The 18,138-nt window shown below is 46.2% G+C and overlaps 1 non-coding gene and 6 pseudogenes across 1 annotated transcript; all 7 read right to left on the bottom strand.

The window, feature by feature from the left end:
- Positions 1-443: 443 nt before the first annotated feature.
- LOC147039966 (5S ribosomal RNA) lies at positions 444-562 on the bottom strand (annotated as a pseudogene).
- Positions 563-2,236: 1,674 nt separating this feature from the next.
- LOC147039967 (5S ribosomal RNA) lies at positions 2,237-2,355 on the bottom strand (annotated as a pseudogene).
- Positions 2,356-3,004: 649 nt separating this feature from the next.
- On the bottom strand, positions 3,005-3,123 carry LOC147039968 (5S ribosomal RNA). The gene has a single exon (XR_015063244.1). It is a non-coding gene; the product is annotated as a 5S ribosomal RNA (ribosomal RNA).
- A 1,142-nt stretch (positions 3,124-4,265) lies between these two features.
- Positions 4,266-4,382, bottom strand: LOC147039969 (5S ribosomal RNA; annotated as a pseudogene).
- Positions 4,383-5,514: 1,132 nt separating this feature from the next.
- Positions 5,515-5,623, bottom strand: LOC147039970 (5S ribosomal RNA; annotated as a pseudogene).
- A 4,918-nt stretch (positions 5,624-10,541) lies between these two features.
- On the bottom strand, positions 10,542-10,660 carry LOC147039971 (5S ribosomal RNA; annotated as a pseudogene).
- Positions 10,661-12,511: 1,851 nt separating this feature from the next.
- Positions 12,512-12,628, bottom strand: LOC147039972 (5S ribosomal RNA; annotated as a pseudogene).
- Positions 12,629-18,138: the final 5,510 nt, after the last annotated feature.

An 18,138-nucleotide genomic window follows, 5' to 3' on the forward strand; every position in this document is an offset into this window, starting at 1 on the left:
AGTCTACCCTGGCCACTGAAGACTGAAGACGACAACCGCGCGGCAGACATTTCCAAGTTCTCCCCCGATGAAGCAGTGCTGCAAAGGGGGTGAGAATTGTGCTCACCCTCCAACAGTGGGCATGCCAAGCCCCCGACGGCTGAACAATCACGAGCAATTTTTGTCTTGACTGTTGTTATTGGTAACATTCTGGTCGCCTAAGGCAGAGGGACCGTGTGAGACTTTTCCTGCATTATGACATCTTGCCGCAGGATTGGGACATAGAAACTTGTGTTAAGTGTTGATCGCAATTTGGAGTCAGATCAATAGCTAAAAATCCGTATCCTAACAAGTTTCAATGTCGGAGTTAAAACTAGGGCTGAAGTTTCCGAATGCCATACGTGATGGGTGTTGTAAAAAAATTGCTTGAATGATTGAATTGAAAAAAAATAAAATAAAATAAAAGCTTACAGCGCCTGGTATTCCCAGGCGGTCTCCCATCCAAGTACTAACCAGGCCCGACCCTGCTAAGTTTCCGAGATCGAATGAGATCGGACGTTCTCAGGGTAGTATGGCCGTAAGCCATCAGAATCTCCAGAGTTTTGCATTTTATAGACACAATCGTCCCTGAAAACCCGTGCCAAGCAACTTGATGGCTGTTGTAAAAGTTTCCTTTCACAATTGATGTGGGAAAAAAAAGGCTTTCAGCACCTGGTATTCCCTGAACATCTCCCATCCATGTTTTGCAGGCTGGCGCCCCCTTGGCTCCCCAGTGAGTTCCTAGCCCCCCCCCTAAACACTCCACCAGTAACATTTTTGTCTCACACTTAATATTAATGGGATGGATGTGCTTGGTGCAGGGACACAAGCTTCTCAACATCAGGCTGGAACTCACTAAGAAGAAGTCGTAGATCCCCGCGGTCAGTAATTTTCAGTCGGTTTCTTTGCTTGGAAAGAAGCAAGGCGACTGCACTGAAGCCCCGTTCTACTAAATATGATGTTGGGAAGGCAATAAAGTACATCTTGACCTTGTTCCACAGCACTTGATAGCAGTCAGAGATTTTTTTTTGGAACCAAAAATCTTGATATGACTTTTTGAACTTTGGCCTTAGCTCAATGTCATTTTGAATTGAAATCAGTTCTTCCTCTGCCACTCCAGTTTCTTCACCGTCGACATTTAGGAATGGATTGATCACCCAGTCTGGTATTTCAAGCAATAAAATGTCCTCAAATCTACCACTCGAACTTCTGACTTCGACTTCAGACTGCCGCCCCCCTACCGCCCCCTTCTTCCTCACCGCCCCCCCAGATCTTTCCACCGGTACCGCCCACTTTGGGAACCACTTCTGTACAAAGTCTCGCCTCAAATTTTTGTCTTAACTGTTGTTATTGGTAACATTCTGGTCGCCTAAGGCAGAGGGACCGTGTGAGACTTTTCCTGCATTATGACATCTTGCCGCAGGTTTTTCACTCACACATTAAAATTGATCTACGTAGATTGCGTAAATGATGTTTAGCCGAGCATGTTTTACAGAACACTAATGATTTTGAAATGATGATCGAAAATGCTTTGCAAGTGATGGACACAATGATGTGCTGTTTCTGTGTTTAGATTTTGTTGTTGTTTTTCTTTCTTCATTATATTTTCTTACTTATGTTTTATTGATCGGGGTGGGCATAATCATATGATAAACAGGAGGGATATGTTAGGGTTTATAAACTATCTTGATCGTATAATTATGTTGAGATGTAGACTAGAATGATGAACTTTGTTTGAACCTTTTACCTTTCCTTGACTCTGAAAAGTTTAACCATTCAGTTGTTGAAACTTTCCAAATGGTGTGGAAACATCCTTGTTTACTTAGTCATCTAAAATGCTCCACTAGGTTTTATTTCCAAGACCTCGTAAAACAATAAACTGGGACCCTCTGCACTGGTTAACCATTTGCTGAGGTGACCACCAACTGGGACCCTCTGCACTGATTAACCATTTGCTGAGGTGACCACCAAACATGTCAAATGTCACCCCCACCCTACTTGTTCTCAATAAATATGCTCTTGTAAGAGACTAACGGCTGAGTCTGTTAGGACATTGCTGTACCTACAGTAACAGACAAGCTCTCCACCTGCAAGTGCTTAAAGGGCATACTGTCTCCCGTGTGGTTCTTGCAAAATAAGTTAGAGTCAGAACATCTCTAACAGGTGTTGTAAAAGATTGCTTGAACAATTGAAGTGAAAAAAAATAAAATAAAATAAAAGCTCACAGCACCTGGTATTCCCAGGCGGTCTCCCATGCAAGTACTAAGTAGGCCCGACCCTGCTAAGCTTCCGAGATTGGACGAGATTGGGCGTTCTCAGGGTAGTATGGCCGTAAGCCGTCAGAGTCTCCAGAGTTTTACATTTTATAGACACAATCGCCCCTGAAAACCCGTGCCAAGCAACGACGGTACTTGATGCCTGTTGTAAAAGTTTCCTTTCACAATTGACGTGGGAAAAAAAAGGCTTTCAGCACTGGTATTCCCTGAACGTCTCCCATCCATGTAACAACCAGGTCAGAAAAAGGCTTTCTTCCAAGACTTTTGGTGTTTCACGGAAACATGGCTATCATGAAACGTCATTGACAGCTTTTTGTGTGGTAGGACGGATCTGCCGTTGCGACCTGCATTTTGCCGTATCAAAGTAAATGTCTTGAAAAGGGGAAAAACACTACATTGGAAGTGTTTTTCCCCTTTTCAAGACATTTGACTGCTGCTTTGAGTTCACAGGGAGCCAGGCTCTTTATTCACTGTACATAGTCTCCCCTCTAGCAATAAGAAACGTGAACTGCAATGCTATGGATGACACTACACAATTTACGTTTCCAACTCGGGTTATAATTTCAATGTAGGAGTTAAAACTAGGGCTGAAGTTTCCGAATGCCATACGTGATGGGTGTTGTAAAAAAACTGCTTGAACGATTGAATTGAAAATAAATAAATAAATAAATACATAAATACATAAATGCATAAACGCATAAACAAATAAAAGCTTACAGCACCTGGTATTCCCAGGCGGTCTCCCATCCAAGTACCAAGCAGGCCTGACCCTGCTAAGCTTCCGAGATCGGACGAGATCGGGTATTCTCAGGGTAGTATAGCCGTAAGCCATAGGAATCCCCAGAGTTTTGCATTTTATAGACACAATCGCCCATGAAAACCGGTGCCAAGCAACTTGATGGCTGTTGTAAAAGTTTCCTTTCACAATTGATGTGGGAAAAAAAAGGCTTTCAGCACCTGGTATTCCCTGAACGTCTCCCATCCATGTCACAACCAGGTCCCAAAAAGGCTTTCTTCCAAGACTTTTGGTGTTTCACGGAAACATGGCTATCATGAAACGTTATTGACAGCTTTTTGTGTGGTAGCACGAATTTGCCGTTGCGACCTGCATTTTGCTGTATCAAAGTAAATGTCATGAAAAGGGTAAAAACACTACATGGAAGGGCAATGTGTATGTAATGTTGGGTTATTTTACAAATAAAGACTGCTGCTTTGAGTTCACAGGGAGCCAGGCTCTTTATTTACTGTACATAGTCTCGCCTCTAGTGGTAGTACATGCAAGTACTAACCGGGCCCGACCTTGCTAAGCTTCCGAAATCGGACGAGATCAGGCTTTCTCAGGGTAGTATGGCCGCAAGCCATCAGAGGCTCCTGAGTTTTACATTTTATAGACACAATCGGCCCTGAAAACCCGTGCCAAGCAACGATGGTACTTGATGCCTGTTGTAAAAGTTTCCTTTCACAATTGACGTGGGAAAAAAAAGGCTTTCAGCACTGGTATTCCCTGAACGTCTCCCATCCATGTAACAACCAGGTAAGAAAAAGGCTTTCTTCCAAGACTTTTGGTGTTTCACGGAAACATGGCTATCATGAAACGTTATTGACAGCTTTTTGTGTGGTAGCACGGATTTGCCGTTGCGACCTGCATTTTGCCGTATCAAAGTAAATGTCATGAAAAGGGTAAAAACACTACATGGAAGCGCAATGTGTATGTAATGTTGGGTTATTTTACAAATAAAGACTGCTGCTTTGAGTTCAAAGGGAGCCAGGCTCTTTATTTACTGTACATAGTCTCCCCTCTAGCGGTAAGAAACGTGAACTACAACGGTATGGATGACACCACACAATTTACATTTCAAACTCGGGTTACAGTTTCAATGTCGGAGTTAAAACTAGGGCTGAAGTTTCCGAATGCCATACGTGATGGGTGTTGTAAAAGATTGCTTGAACGATTGAATTGAAAAAAATAAAAGCTTACAGCACCTGGTATTCCCGGGCGGTCTTCCATCCAAGTACTAACCAGGCCCGACCTTGCTAAGCTTCCGAGATCGGACAATCGGGCGTTCTCAGGGTAGTATGGCCGTAAGCCGTCGAAGTCACCAAAGTTTTGCATTTTATATAAACAATCGCCCCTGAAAACCTGTGCCTAGCAACTTGATGGCTGTTGTAAAAGTTTTCTTTCACAATTGATGTGGGAAAAAAAAGGCTTTCAGCACCTGGTATTCCTTGAACATCTCCCATCCATGTTTTGCAGGCTGGCGCCCCCTTGGCTCCCCAGTGAGTTCCTAGCCCCCCGTCCCCCCACAGACACATATGGAAACAAACACCTCTTTCTTGATATTTGGTATGCTGCAATTTGAAAAGAGGTTAAACACTGATGTGTATTTCACAAATAAAACCCAATTTAGCAAACCAATTCATTTTTTAACTGTTTTAACTGTTTCAGCAACATAGAATGGTAAAGACCTAAACACTCCACCAGTAACATTTTTGTCTCACACTTAATATTAATGGGATGGATGTGCTTGGTGCAGGGACACAAGCTTCTCAACATCAGGCTGGAACTCACTAAGAAGAAGTCGTAGATCCCCGCGGTCAGTAATTTTCAGTCGGTTTCTTTGCTTGGAAAGAAGCAAGGCGACTGCACTGAAGCCCCGTTCTACTAAATATGATGTTGGGAAGGCAATAAAGTACATCTTGACCTTGTTCCACAGCACTTGATAGCAGTCAGAGATTTTTTTTTGGAACCAAAAATCTTGATATGACTTTTTGAACTTTGGCCTTAGCTCAATGTCATTTTGAATTGAAATCAGTTCTTCCTCTGCCACTCCAGTTTCTTCACCGACGACATTTAGGAATGGATTGATCACCCAGTCTGGTATTTCAAGCAATAAAATGTCCTCAAATCTACCACTCGAACTTCTGACTTCGACTTCAGACTGCCGCCCCCCTACCGCCCCCTTCTTCCTCACCGCCCCCCCAGATCTTCCCACCGGTACCGCCCACTTTGGGAACCACTGCTGTACATAGTCTCCCCTCTAGCGGTAAGAAACGTGAACTGCAACGCTATGGATGACACCACACAATTTACGTTTAAAACTCGGGTTATAGTTTCAATGTCGGAGTTAAAACTAGGGCTGAAGTTTCCCAATGCCATACGTGATGGGTGTTGTAAAAGATTGCTTGAACGATTGAATTGAAAAAAATACAATAAAATAAAAGCTTACAGCACCTGGTATTCCCAGGCGGTCTCCCATCCAAGTACAAACCTGGCCTGACCTTGCTAAGCTTCCGAGATCGCGTGTTCTCAGGGTAGTATGGCCGTAAGCCATCAGAGTTCCCAGAGTTTTGCATTTTATAGACACAATTGCCCCTGAAAACCCGTGCCAAGCAACTTGATGGCTGTTGTAAAAGTTTCCTTTCACAATTGACGTGGGAAAAAAAAAGGCTTTTAGCACCTGGTATTCCCTGAACGTCTCCTATCCATGTCACAACCAGATCCGAAAAAGGCTTTCTTCCAAGACTTTTGGTGTTTCACGGAAACATGGCTATCGTGAAACGTTATTGACAGCTTTTTGTGTGGTAGCACGAATTTGCCGTTGCGACCTGCATTTCGCTGTATCAAAGTAAATGTCATGAAAAGGATAAAAACACTACATGGAAGCGCAATATGTATGTAATGTTGGGTTATTTTACAAATAAAGACTGCTGCTTTGAGTTCACAGGGAGCCAGGCTCTTTATTTACTGTACATAGTCTCCCCTCTAGCGGTAAGAAACGTGAACTACAACGGTATGTATGACACTACACAATTTACGTTTCAAACTCGGGTTATAGTTTCAATGTCGGAGTTAAAACTAGGGCTGAAGTTTCCGAATGCCATACGTGATGGGTGTTGTAAAAAAATTGCTTGAACGATTGAATTGAAAATAAATAAACCTTCACCTTCATCTTCTTCCGCTTATCCGGGGTCGGGTCGCGGGGGCAGCAGCTTTAGGAGGGACTCCTAGACCTCCCTCTCCCCAGCCACTTCCTCCAGCTCATCCCGGGGGATTCCAAGGCGTTCCCAGGCCAGCCGAGGGACGTAGTCTCTCCAGCGCGTCCTGGGTCGTCCCCGGGGTCTCCTACCGGTGGGACATGCCCGGAACACCTCCCCAGGGAGGCGTTCAGGAGGCATCCTAATGAGATGCCCGAGCCACCTCAACTGGCTCCTCTCAACGTGGAGGAGCAGCGGCTCTACTCCGAGTCTCTCCCGGATGACTGAGCTTCTGTTGGAATAATCTCGGGGGAAGCCTTGGCCTGCCAGACCAGGAGGCCTTATCTTTATGAGTTTACGACTCTCCTTTAAACTAAATGCTTTCTATTTGGTTCAAGGAATGTCTTTTGATCCCCGTCAGCCTTATGTTCCTTCCTGTCCTTATGTTACTTTTGTGTTTGTTTTGTAAGAAGTCTTCAATGACAATGAGCAGAGCTTCTTTGCATAGGCGAAATGTTCTTTGTCAGTTTAAAGGGACTTTATTCCTTTTAGTTAACTGTAGCTTTGATTCATAGATTGTAGATGATCAAAATTGGTTATATACAGTTTGAAGAAGTCACATTAAAGTTATCACATATTTACTCAATGTTCGTTTAAGGAACTGTATATCAGTTACCTTACATTTACTTAATATGTGTTGAAAGGTTTAAGTAAGGTTAGATATTATTATTATTATTATTATGTGTTGTGTTAGTTTACTAAGAAGTTAAACTTAGCAAGGGTTTAGTTGCATTGTTTCACAGGTAAGCAAGATTCAAAGTGCTTCAAGTTATCTGATCACAGTCGAGGAGGAGTCGGCCACCTGTGGAGAGGACAACTGGTTGGGGGAAGAAAGCAGACTCTACAGTCCCAATGTGGGGGTCGAGAAGATCAATTCACACTACACTACAGTCCTTAGCTAATCAGCGTTGCTACAGCCACTATCTCCCCTCCCTTTAGTGTAGCAACGCCTCTGTAGCCAGGGCATCCAAGACATTAAAAGGAGGAGCACGTGGGGGAGGAACTCAGAACTGGTGGAGATTGTAACTGAGCTTCCTTTCTCTATCGTTCTCCTCGCGAGTAAACTCATCCTGGTTGTCTTCTCCTCTTTGTTCCAGCATGTGATTTAATGTCTGATCATGTTTAAACCTAACAGCTTCTCACCCTATCTCTAAGGGAGAGCCCGGACACCCTGCGGAGGAAACTCATTTCAGCCGCTTGTATCCTGGATCTTGTTCTTTCGGTCACGACCCATAGCTCGTGACCATAGGTGAGGGTAGGAGCGTAGCTCGACCGGTAAATCGAGAGCTTTGCCATTTGGCTCAGCTCTCTCTTCACCACGACGGACCGGTACAGAGTCCGCATTACTGCCGACGCTGCACCGATCCGCCTGTCGATCTCGCGCTCCATCCTGCCCTCACTCGTGAACAAGACCCCAAGATACTTGAACTCCTCCACTTGGGGCAGGCTCTCATCCCCGATCCGGAGAGGGCATTCCACCCTTTTCCGACCGAGGACCATGGACTTGGATTTGGAGGTGCTGACCCTCACCCCGACCGACCATGGACTCGGATTTGGAGGTGCTGACCCTCATCCCGACCGCTTCACACTCGGCTGCGAACCGCTCCAGTGAGAGCTGGAGATCACGGACTGAAGAAGCCAACAGCACCACGTCATCTGCAAAAAGCAGTGACGCAATGCTGAGGTCCCCAAACCGGACGCCCTCAACGCCTCGGCTGCGCCTAGAAATTCTGTCCATAAAAATTATGAACAGAATCGGTGACAAAGCGCAGCCTTGGCGGAGTCCAACCCTCACTGGGAACGAATCCGACTTACTGTCGGAAATGTGGACCAAACTCTGGCATCGGTGATACAGGGACCGAACCGCCCTTATCAGTTGGCTCGGCACCCCGTACTCCCGAAGCACCCTCCAGAGAACCTCCCGAGGGACACGGTCGAACGCCTTCTCCAAGTCCACAAAACACATGTGGACTGGTTGGGCGAACTCCCATGCACCCTCGAGGATCCTGCCGAGGGTGTAGAGCTGGTCCACTGTTCCACGGCCAGGAGGAAAGCCACACTGCTCCTCCTGAATCCGAGATTCGACCTCCCGACGGATCCTCCTCTCCAGCACCCCTGAATAGACCTTACCAGGGAGGCTGAGGAGTGTGATTCCCCTGTAATTGGAACACACCCTCCGGTCCCCCTTCTTAAAGAGGGGAACCACCACCCCAGTCTGCCAATCCAGAGGCACCGTCCCCGATGTCCACGCAATGCTGTAGAGGCGTGTCAGCCATGACAGCCCCACAACATCCAGAGCCTTTAAGAACTCCGGGCGGATCTCATCCACCCCCGGGGCCTTGCCACCAAGGAGTTTTTTAACTACCTCAGTGACTTCGACCTCCGAGATTGGAGAGTCCGCCTCAGAGTCCTCAGGCCCTGCTTCCACAATGGAAGGCGTGTCGGTCGAATTGAGGAGGTCTTCGTCACCGACTCACGACATCCCGAGTCGAGGTCAGCAGCACACCATCTCCACTGTAAACAGTGTTGACCGTGCACTGCTTCCCCCTCCTGAGACGCCGGATGGTGGACCAGAATTTCCTCGAAGCCGTCCGGAAGTCATTCTCCATGGTCTCGCCAAACTCCTCACACGCCCGAGTTTTTGCCTCAGCAACCGCCGAAGCCGCGTTCCGCTTGGCCATCCGGTACCTGTCAGCTGTCTCCAGAGTCCCGCAGGCCAAAAGGCCCTATAGGACTCCTTCTTCAGCTTGACGGCATCCCTTACCGCCGGTGTCCACCAGCGGGTTCGGGGATTGCCGCCACAACAGGCACCAACAACCTTAACGGCCACAGCTCCGGTCGGCTGCCTCAACAATGGAGGCGCGGAACAAGGTCCACTCGGACTCAATGTCCCCCGCCTCCCCGTGGGAAAAGCTCTGCCGGAGGTGGGAGTTGAAGCTCTTCCTGACAGGGGATTCTGCCAGACGTTCCCAGCAGACCCTCACAGAGCGTTTGGGTCTGCCAGGTCGGACCGGCATCTTCCCCCGCCATCGGAGCCAACCCACCACCAGGTGGTGATCAGTTGACAGCTCCGCCCCTCTCTTCACCCGAGTGTCCAAAACATGCGGCCGCAAATCCGATGACACGACTACAAGGTCGATCAACGAACTGCGGCCTAGGGTGTCCTGGTGCCAAGTGCACACATGGACACCCTTATGCCTGAACATGGTGTTCATTATAGAAAATCCGTGTCGAGCACAAAAGTCCAATAATAGAACACCGCTCTGGTTCAGATCGGGGGGGCCGTTCCTCCCAATCATGCCCTTCCAGGTCTCACTGTCATTGCCCACGTGAGCATTGAAGTCACCCAGTAGAACGATGGAGTCCCCAGAAGGAGCGCTCTCCAGCACTTCCTCCAGGGACTCTAAGAAGGGTGGGTACTTTGAGCTGCCGTTCGGTGCATAGACACAAACAACAGGACCCGTCCCCCCACCCGAAGGCGGAGGGAGGCTACCCTCTCGCTCACCGGGGTGAACCCCAATGTGCAGGCGCCCAGCCGGGGGGCAATAAGTATGCCGACAGCTGCTCGACGCATCTCACCGTGGGCAACTCCAGAGTGGAAGAGAGTCCAGCCCCTCTCGATAGGGCTTGTACCAGAGCCCAAACTATGTGTGGAGGCAAGTCCGACTATGTCTAGTCGGAACCTTTCTGCCTCACACACCAGCTTGGGCTCCTTTCCAGCCAGAGAGGTGACATTCCATGTCCCTAGAGCCAGCCTCTGCAGCCGGGGATCGGACCGCCAAGGTCCCCGCCTTTGGCCGCCGCCCAGCTCACTATGCACCCGACCCCTTTGGCCCGTCCTATAGGTGGGGAGCCCATTGGAAGGGGAACCCATGTTTTCTTTTCGGGCTATGCCCGACCGGACCCCATGAGCGAAGCCCCGGCCACCAGGCGCTCGCCTTCGAGCCCCACCTCCAGGCCTGGCTCCAGAGAGGTGCCCCGGTGACCCGCGTCCGGGCGAGGGAAAACGACATCCATATATTTTTTTCATCATAAGGGGTCTTCTGACCCGTGCTTTGTCTGGCCCCTCACCTAGGACCCTTCTGCCATGGTTACCCTACCAGGGGCATGAAGCCCCAGACAACATGGCTCCTAGGATCATAGGGGCACGCAAATCCCTCCACCACGATAAGGTGACGACTCAAGGAGGGTGAAAATAAATAAATAAATAAAAGCTTACAGCACCTGGTATTCCCAGGCGGACTCCCATCTAAGTACTAACCAGGCCCGACCCTGCTAAGGTTCCGAGATCTGACGAGATCGGGGATTCTCAGGGTAGTATGGCCGTAAGCTGTCAGAATATCCAGAGTTTTGCATTTTATAGACACAATCGCCCCTGAAAACTCGTGCCAAGCAACTTGATGGCTGTTGTAAAAGTTTCCTTTCACAATTGACGTGGAAAAAAAAGGCTTTCAGCACCTGGTATTCCCTGAACGTCTCCCATCCATGTCACAACCAGGTCCGAAAAAGGCTTTCTTCCATGACTTTTGGTGTTTCATGGAAACATGGCTATCATGAAAAGTTATTGACAGCTTTTTGTGTGGTAGCACGAATTTGCCGTTGCGACCTGCATTTTGCCGTATCAAAGTAAATGTCTTGAAAAAGGGAAAAACACTATATTGGAAGTGTTTTTCCCATTTCAAGACATTTGACTGCTGCTTTAAGTTCACCGGAAGCCAGGCTGTTTATTTACTGTACATAGTCTACCCTCTAGCGGTAAGAAACGTGAACTGCAACGCTATGGATGACACCACACAATTTACGTTTCAAACTCGGGTTATAGTTTCAATGTCGGAGTTAAAACTAGGGCTGAAGTTTCCGAATGCCATACGTGATGGGTGTTGCAAAAGATTGCTTGAACGATTGAATTGAAAAAATAAATACATAAATAAATAAATATTAGCTTACAGCACCTGGTATTCCCAGGCGGTCTGTCATCCGAGTACTAACCAGGCCCGACCGTGCTAAGTTTCCGAGATCAGGCGTTTTCAGGGTAGTATGGCCGTAATCCGACAAAGTTTCCAAAGTTTTGCATTTTATAGAAACAAATGCCCCTGAAAACCCGTGCCAAGCAACTTGATGGCTGTTGTAAATGTTTCCTTTCACAATTGACGTGGGAAAAAAAAGGCTTTCAGCACTGGTATTCCCTGAACATCTCCCATCCATGTAACAACCAGGTCCGAAAAAGGCTTTCTTCCAAGACTTTTGGTGTTTCACGTGAACATGGCTATCATGAAACGTTATTGACAGCTTTTTGTGTGATAGCACGAATTTGCCGTTGCGACCTGCGTTTTGCTGTATCAAAGTAAATGTCATGAAAAGGGTAAAAACACTACATGGAAGGGCAATGTGTATGTAATGTTGGGTTATTTTACAAATAAAGACTGCTGCTTTGAGTTCACAGGGAGCCAGGCTCTTTATTTACTGTACATAGTCTCGCCTCTAGTGGTAGTACATGCAAGTACTAACCGGGCCCGACCTTGCTAAGCTTCCGAAATCGGACGAGATCAGGCGTTCTCAGGGTAGTATGGCCGCAAGCCATCAGAGGCTCCAGAGTTTTACATTTTATAGACACAATCGGCCCTGAAAACCCGTGCCAAGCAACGATGGTACTTGATGCCTGTTGTAAAAGTTTCCTTTCACAATTGACGTGGGAAAAAAAAGGCTTTCAGCACTGGTATTCCCTGAACGTCTCCCATCCATGTAACAACCAGGTAAGAAAAAGGCTTTCTTCCAAGACTTTTGGTGTTTCACGGAAACATGGCTATCATGAAACGTTATTGACAGCTTTTTGTGTGGTAGCACGGATTTGCCGTTGCGACCTGCATTTTGCCGTATCAAAGTAAATGTCTTGAAAAGGGGAAAAACACTACATTGGAAGTGTTTTTCCCCTTTTCAAGACATTTGACTGCTGCTTTGAGTTCACAGGGAGCCAGGCTCTTTATTTACTGTACATAGTCTCCCCTCTAGTGGTACGAATCGTGAACTACAACGGTATGGATGACACCACACAATTTACATTTCAAACTCGGGTTACAGTTTCAATGTCGGAGTTAAAACTAGGGCTGAAGTTTCCGAATGCCATACGTGATGGGTGTTGTAAAAGATTGCTTGAACGATTGAATTGAAAAAAATAAAATAAAAGCTTACAGCACCTGGTATTCCCGGGCGGTCTTCCATCCAAGTACTAACCAGGCCCGACCTTGCTAAGCTTCCGAGATCGGACAATCGGGCGATCTCAGGGTAGTATGGCCGTAAGCCTTCGAAGTCACCAAAGTTTTGCATTTTATATAAACAATCGCCCCTGAAAACCTGTGCCTAGCAACTTGATGGCTGTTGTAAAAGTTTCCTTTCACAATTGATGTGGGAAAAAAAAGGCTTTCAGCACCTGGTATTCCCTGAACATCTCCCATCCATGTTTTGCAGGCTGGCGCCCCCTTGGCTCCCCAGTGAGTTCCTAGCCCCCCCCCCCCTAAACACTCCACCAGTAACATTTTTGTCTCACACTTATTATTAATGGGATGGATGTGCTTGGTGCAGGGACAAGCTTCTGAACATCAGGCTGGAACTCACTAAGAAGAAGTCGTAGATCCCCGCGGTCAGTAATTTTCAGTCGGTTTCTCTAGTCGCTACCTTCTAGCGGTAAGAAACGTGAACTGCAACGCTATGGATGACACCACACAATTTACGTTTCAAACTCGGGTTATAGTTTCAATGTCGGAGTTAAAACTAGGGCTGAAGTTTCCGAATGCCATACGTGATGGGTGTTGCAAAAGATTGCTTGAACGATTGAATTGAAAAAATAAATACATAAATAAATAAATATTAGCTTACAGCACCTGGTATTCCCAGGCGGTCTGTCATCCGAGTACTAACCAGGCCCGACCGTGCTAAGTTTCCGAGATCAGGCGTTTTCAGGGTAGTATGGCCGTAATCCGACAAAGTTTCCAAAGTTTTGCATTTTATAGACACAAATGCCCCTGAAAACCCGTGCCAAGCAACTTGATGGCTGTTGTAAAAGTTTCCTTTCACAATTGACGTGGGAAAAAAAAGGCTTTCAGCACTGGTATTCCCTGAACATCTCCCATCCATGTAACAACCAGGTCCGAAAAAGGCTTTCTTCCAAGACTTTTGGTGTTTCACGGGAACATGGCTATCATGAAACGTTATTGACAGCTTTTTGTGTGATAGCACGAATTTGCCGTTGCGACCTGCATTTTGCTGTATCAAAGTAAATGTCATGAAAAGGGTAAAAACACTACATGGAAGGGCAATGTGTATGTAATGTTGGGTTATTTTACAAATAAAGACTGCTGCTTTGAGTTCACAGGGAGCCAGGCTCTTTATTTACTGTACATAGTCTCGCCTCTAGTGGTAGTACATGCAAGTACTAACCGGGCCCGACCTTGCTAAGTTTCCGAAATCGGACGAGATCAGGCGTTCTCAGGGTAGTATGGCCGCAAGCCATCAGAGGCTCCAGAGTTTTACATTTTATAGACACAATCGGCCCTGAAAACCCGTGCCAAGCAACGATGGTACTTGATGCCTGTTGTAAAAGTTTACTTTCACAATTGACGTGGGAAAAAAAAGGCTTTCAGCACTGGTATTCCCTGAACGTCTCCCATCCATGTAACAACCAGGTAAGAAAAAGGCTTTCTTCCAAGACTTTTGGTGTTTCACGGAAACATGGGTATCATGAAACGTTATTGACAGCTTTTTGTGTGGTAGCACGGATTTGCCGTTGCGACCTGCATTTTGCCGTATCAAAGTAAATGTCTTGAAAAGGGGAAAAACACTACATTGGAAGTGTTTTTCCCCTTTTCAAGACATTTGACTGCTGCTTTGAGTTCACAGCAGTTTCAAGCAATAAAATGTCCTCAAATCTACCACTCGAACTTCTGACTTCGACTTCAGACTGCCGCCCCCCTACCGCCCCCTTCTTCCTCACCGCCCCCCCAGATCTTCCCACCGGTACCGCCCACTTTGGGAACCACTGCTGTACATAGTCTCCCCTCTAGCGGTAAGAAACGTGAACTGCAACGCTATGGATGACACCACACAATTTACGTTTCAAACTCGGGTTATAGTTTCAATGTCAGAGTTAAAACTAGGGCTGAAGTTTCCGAATGCCATACGTGATGGGTGTTGTAAAAGATTGCTTGAACGATTGAATTGAAAAAAATACAATAAAATAAAAGCTTACAGCACCTGGTATTCCCAGGCGGTCTCTCATCCAAGTACTAACCAGGCCTGACCTTGCTAAGCTTCCGAGATCGCGTGTTCTCAGGGTAGTATGGACGTAAGCCATCAGAGTCTCCAGAGTTTCGCATTTTATAGACACAATTGCCCCTGAAAACCCGTGCCAAGCAACTTGATGGCTGTTGTAAAAGTTTCCTTTCACAATTGACGTGGGGAAAAAAAAGGCTTTTAGCACCTGGTATTCCCTGAACGTCTCCTATCCATGTCACAACCAGATCCGAAAAAGGCTTTCTTCCAAGACTTTTGGTGTTTCACGGAAACATGGCTATCATGAAACGTTATTGACAGCTTTTTGTGTGGTAGCACGAATTTGCCGTTGCGACCTGCTTTTTGCTGTATCAAAGTAAAAGGCTCTTTATTTACTGTACCTAGTCTCCCCTCTAGCGGTAAGAAACGTGAACTACAACGGTATGGATGACACCACACAATTTACGTTTCAAACTCGGGTTATAGTTTCAATGTCGGAGTTAAAACTAGGGCTGAAGTTTCCGAATGCCATACGTGATGGGTGTTGTAAAAGATTGCTTGAACGATTGAAGTTAATGTGTCGTCTTTTGGTGGTCACAAAAACGCACGAGTTTTAGTGTGAGGGACCCTGGACCCAGGCCTGTATTAGTGTGCTTTGTTAGGAATAAACAATTGGTAAATTTGGTCTGATTGATCTACTGGTCTTCTCTTTGACAGAATGAACTCGCAAAATTGTTAGGTGCGCCAGTGTGTGGATTGGGACATCCAAACTTGTGTTAAGTGTTGATTGCAATTTGAAGTCAGATCAATAGCTAAAAATCCGTATCCTAACAATTTCTTGGTGACCCCGACATAATGTCAAGAGAAGGGTAATTGGCAACTCGTGGTCTGAATCCAGGACACCGGACAGCGTCTGGGACGCTGTCTCTCAGTCGGCGAACCGTTTGGGTTAAGTGCACAACGTTGAGCTGGTACAACGTCTCCTCAACCCTGAGCGCTCATCACTGATAAGGTTAGCAGAATACCTGTTACTATAAGTCTAAATTCTGCAAATTGAAAGAGGAAATTTAAGAGGAGACTGTTGTTCAGATCAAATAAAGTGTGCAAGAAGTTAAGATACATACGGTGAATAAGTTTGGAACTTATGTGTGTGACGTGTACGGTAAAGTCAGGGACTTATGCGTATTACGGATAGGTCCGGGACCTAGCTTCGTCGTGGTGGACAAGGGTACGTTGACGAGCGTATTCAAATAGCCAGGTTTTTTGAGATCCTGGGAGAAGTGAGGCCTCCCCAAAACATCCGGTGGTAGCAGTTCCTCCTGTGAGAGATTAGACCGCTAAAATATCCTAAATGAATAAAATTGGGGGGAATGTGTGTGTGTGTGTGTGTGTGTGTGTGTGTGTGTGTGTGTGTGTGTGTGTGTGTGTGTGTGTGTGAGATGAGAGGAGTGCGTAAATAGGGAGTTGCAGCGGCAACTGAACTGACATATGAACAAATGCAATGGTTCAAAATGACAGAGAAAGGGGTGCCACACATTTCGCCGGCTATTGCCCCAGGACACGAGGCCAGACAATTGGGCTCAATGGTCAAGCAGTTGTTGCAACAGACCGATTGGCGGAAAACTCACGTTCCTAATTTGTACTGGTTTGAGTCTCAGAATGCATTCCAAATTAAACAACCCATGGCAGACAGGATTGCTGGAGATGATGTTGGTGTCCCGCGGTCCAGTAATCTGGACGGGGAACACCTAGACTCCTGTTTTTTGGATTTTTCAGAATTAATTTTAGTAGTGCTATTTTTATGATTTTGTGTGGACATTGATGACAATTGATGGGACCATCCAGCAGAAAACGTCCCAGATTCAAATTTCACCCACCTATAGACAATATTGATGCAGAGTGTTAGGGTTTATAAACTATCTTGATCGTATGATTATGTTGGGATGTAGACTAGAATGATGAACTTTGTTTGAACCTTTTACCTTCCCGTGACTCTGAAAAGTTTAACCATTCAGTTGTTGAAGCTTTCCAGATGGTGTGGAGGCGTCCTTGTTTTGCTCCACTAGGATTTATGTCCACGGCCTCGTGGAGCGATAAACTGGGACCCTCCCAAGTGGTTAATCATTTGCTGAGGTGACCACCACACATGTCAAATGTCACCCCCACCTTGGCTGACTCTCACCCCCACCCTTCTTCTCTCAATAAATACTCTCTTGCATGACTTCAACGGCAGACTTTGTTCGGACATTGCTGTATCTACAGTAACGAACAAATTCTCCACTTGCAAGTGTTCAAAGGGCATATTGTCTCTCGCGTGGTTCTTGCAAAATAAGTTAGAGTCGGAACATCTCTAACATTTTGGTGCCGTGACCCGGATCCAACATACCCACTGCTGATCGACGGAGGACGACGTGCTGCATTGTCGACAAGCCAGCGTCCATTAGGAGGATCTGGTAAAGAAAAGACCTGGCAAGAAAATTCTTCGCTGGGCCAGCATCTTAGGTCTGCCTTCGTCGGACTACAGTGGATTGACGGGATCCGGCAGTGCAACGAACCAGGGGACAAGTAAGTTAAAGCCCTAAAATTGTGTGATTGTGCTGTTGTGAAACGCGTAAGAGTGGAAGGTGCACGGAATATAGCTTGGGTTTAAGTCCCAGTGGAAGGAACAGACTAAGGAAAACAGAGCTTCCTTTTCATTCATTGAAGAGGTGCGTAGATTCTTCTTTGTCTGTTCTTCCAAGCTGCAGGATCTGGCTTGGGTTTAAGTCCCAGTGGAAGGAACAGACTAAGGAAAACAGAGCTTCCTTTTCATTCATTGAAGAGGTGCGTAGATTCTTCTTTGTCTGTTCTTCCAAGCTGCAGGATCTGGCTTGGGTTGGAGTCCCAGTGGAAGGAACGTGCTAAGGAACACAGAGCTTCTTTTTTGTGATTCAAAGAAGGGTGTAGATTTTTCTTTGTACGTTTTTCCGAGCCATAGAACAGCTTGGGTTGGAGTCCCAGTGGAAGGAACAGGTTAAAAAAAAGACAGAGCTTCTTTTTCTTAATTGAAGAAGGGCGTAGATTCTTTTTTTGGTCTGTTTTTCCGAGCTGTTTGCATGAAAGTTGTGTGGTTGAGAGTGTGAATGGTAGGATAAATTGAAAAAAAAACAGTACTAGCAAAAACCAACGGTAATACACAGGCTAGTAATTTTGTTGAAGGGTAAATTTAATCCTGCATTGAGGATCCTCAAAAAAGAAAAACAAAAAATTGAAAAAAAAAAATTGGAAAAATCTAAAAATACCAAGTTAAGATGGGAAATAAAAACGGTAAATCTCTAGCTCTTGAAGGTGATGAGAAGTCCATTCCATTAACATTTAAAAAATAATTTAGGGTGCATAATGGCATCCCATTCAATGATGCAACACTAGTGAAGTCTAGTGTGGAGCTGGAGTTGGGGGCGGAACGGAACTCAGAGGCGGAGCTGGAGGCGGAGCTGAAGTCAGAGGCAGATCTGGTGTGAAGCTGGTATCAGAAGCAAAGATAATGTGGAGCAGGAGTTGGAGG

Source organism: Syngnathus leptorhynchus, chromosome 21 (assembly GCF_054491065.1).
Source record: "Syngnathus leptorhynchus isolate UIUO chromosome 21, UIUO_Slep, whole genome shotgun sequence".
Lineage (NCBI taxonomy): Eukaryota > Metazoa > Chordata > Actinopteri > Syngnathiformes > Syngnathidae > Syngnathus > Syngnathus leptorhynchus.